This window comes from Rattus norvegicus, chromosome 1 (assembly GCF_021556685.1).
Source record: "Rattus norvegicus strain SHRSP/BbbUtx chromosome 1, alternate assembly SHRSP_T2T, whole genome shotgun sequence".
Taxonomy (NCBI): Eukaryota; Metazoa; Chordata; class Mammalia; order Rodentia; family Muridae; genus Rattus; species Rattus norvegicus.
Genome location: NC_141534.1, coordinates 79,650,326 through 79,653,055, shown reverse-complemented (window position 1 = coordinate 79,653,055; position 2,730 = coordinate 79,650,326). Strand labels below are relative to the sequence as shown.

Here is a 2,730-nt window from a genome sequence, read left to right as displayed (position 1 = left end):
GTTTTGAAGTAAAAATGCAAGATACCTGACTTATAAAATTGTCACAGGGGAACATACTTTAAAATACCACCACATGCTGTATTTACTTAGAAAGAGTTAACAATAAATCCAGTCTAAACAAGAACCTACAATCAGTTATAATGTGAGTTCCTTCCTTTTTTGTGCAAAAAGGAAGCTTATGGGAAATGCTGGATCCATCAGGAAAGCCAGTGATGACTCAGCACCTCCATGACTAAGGAAGACTGGAGCACAGACCCCCTGATGGGGATGGACTCCAGTCTGCAGCTCCTCCATGTTGGCTGCAGGACATATTGTTGAATGCCTTCCAAGACCTGTGTGCCAGGGCCCTTTCATTTCCAATGACAATACAAATATCACCATTATTTTCCTTTCATTGTAAACTTCAACAGAAAAGTCAACATGCTACAGCCTCTGTACATGGAGTTCAGTGAACTTTCTTGAGATGCTCGGCACTCTGGGAAAGCCTTTTTTGCAGAAGCTTCTGATCTGGTTCAATATCACGTGGTAACTTGGACATCATCATCACAGAAGAGTACTCACAAGGTGGGTCCAACTAGCAGGCCTCTTCTGAAGATGTGCCCATGGCTCTGTTCTGGCTCAAATCATCTTCTCTCCAATTACAGGAGATGCCATCTCTCCTTTCCTTACACCCTGTTTGACAACTGGTATTACGGTATTTGCCTGTAGAATTCCTTTATTCCATTCTAACAATCAACAATTTGAGGCTATTGCGTAACCACTCGTTGGATATTTCGCTGGTCTATAAAACTAGGCTGATTCGTATATGAATAAGTAAGAAACAAATGATGGTGGATCATAGCACCCTGTCATCATGCCCACCACTGAAGGATGATACCCTTTCATCAACAAGCCAACCAAGTTTTCACATGGTTTTCTTCTCATATACTCAAGTTTGTTTGTTCCAATAATAAAACACAATTAAAAAAAATAAGAAATATGTGCCCTGGACAACTGTCAGAAAACCCGTAGCTATAATGTGTGCTACAGTCCTCTAATTCTTCCTTTCCACAGATCAGTCCAAAACCACGGTTCGAGTCTTTGACTCTGCTCATAAATTCAAGTTCTAAGACATACCATTTGACATTATCATTCCTACACTTAACAAAAACTAAAATGACATTCTTAATGTGAGGAGAGAGTATAAAATCATTACTGCTTCATTATTACTTTCAAATTCATAGTGGGACCAAATCTCGCTAATTACAAAAGTGTGACTTTGTAATTTCTTCTATGACGATAGTATCATTATTGACATTTATTTGTTCCTAATTAAATTTCAATTACCTGATATCAAAGCTGAGGTAGATGCATTGTGGCTTCATTGCAAGCAGTGGTATTGTTCAGATGACTTAGAACATCGGATGTGATTTAAATGAGAGGGAAAAAAGTCTCCCTGACAGTTTTCTCATCTGCATTCAAACAAAACAAAACAAAACAAAACAAAAAACAGAAGCAGAAACAGAAACAGAAACATGCCCCCATCCCACTCCCAATCATTCCTTTAGTGATAAAAGTACAGTTCTTTTGTGAGCATTGACACAATACATGGGATCTGATTCTTTGCGTGGAAAGTGGCGTCCAGGGAGAATGACTTAAATTCCGTGGCCACCTTCCAGTTAACACGGGTAAGGATGTGCATGAATTCCAACTTGTGCGCGCACAGTTTCAGCATGGCACAAAGTGACTGAATGAACCATGAACATTCCTTTGAATTTCTCCAGGAATAATAACCAGGTGCTGTAGAGTAAGCATGCAGGAAGTTGGCCTCCACTGGTATCTTCGGGCATGCCATATCATTGTCAGTTCCACTGTCTGTCTCAATGCCACAGTACAGTTCAGTACAACGGCAGGTCTGAATGATGAAGAGTTTTGGTTTTCCACTCAGACTCCAGTAGTAGTTGTCTCTGAAGAAACTAGTTAGTTTTTTCAGGTCAATAGGTCCATTCGTTCCAAAAACCTTTCGCCGCCATGGCTTAGAATCACACACACACAACTGCTCCTTTTGCTGTGATCTTCCTTAGAAACACTATCCATCAATTCCAAAATTGCTTCATGAGTAAGATCATTTTTATTCCTGACTTCATATTTCAGGCCCATGAATGTCTCTCTGAGTTTAGCTGCATCAACATCAGTACCAGAGCGAGATGTCACTCTAGTACTTTTATGGAAGTTCTTATTATTAATTATTATACATAAGCCCATTTCAGGATAATCCATGTTATAACTACTGTCCAGATATATTCCAGAGTCCATTGACTTGCTTCCATGGATAGTCTTTACTTCAAAATTATTAATGGATTTTGAATACATCGAGGTTTTGTTGTTCTCCATGGTCACTTTTCTTCACATACGTTCCAAGGTCCACACAGCAGCATACCAATTGCTGTTTTTAAATGGAAAATGAGAAGTGGATCTGGGGGAGTGTGGAGTTGAGTGGTAGAACTGGGAGGAAAAAGGAAAAGGAAACTAGTCAGAATGCAATACATGTGAGGAGAACTCTTTTCAAGTTAAGAGTGCTGATATTGCTCTAGAATGTTGGAAAGAAAGCGTGCATGCCATGCTCTCTCCAAGTTAAGAAAATCTTAATGAGTAATAAAAAGAATGTAAATGGTGAGATGAAAATATGACATCTGTGATCTTAAAATTTGGAAAACCAAAGGTCATTGCACTAAAACCAATTGAGTCTAC

At 39.2% G+C, this 2,730-nt stretch overlaps 1 pseudogene; it reads right to left on the bottom strand.

Annotated features, from left to right (window-relative positions):
- Positions 1 to 1,543: 1,543 nt before the first annotated feature.
- Casp3-ps3 (caspase 3, pseudogene 3) lies at positions 1,544 to 2,373 on the bottom strand (annotated as a pseudogene).
- Between the last annotated feature and the right edge of the window lie 357 nt (positions 2,374 to 2,730).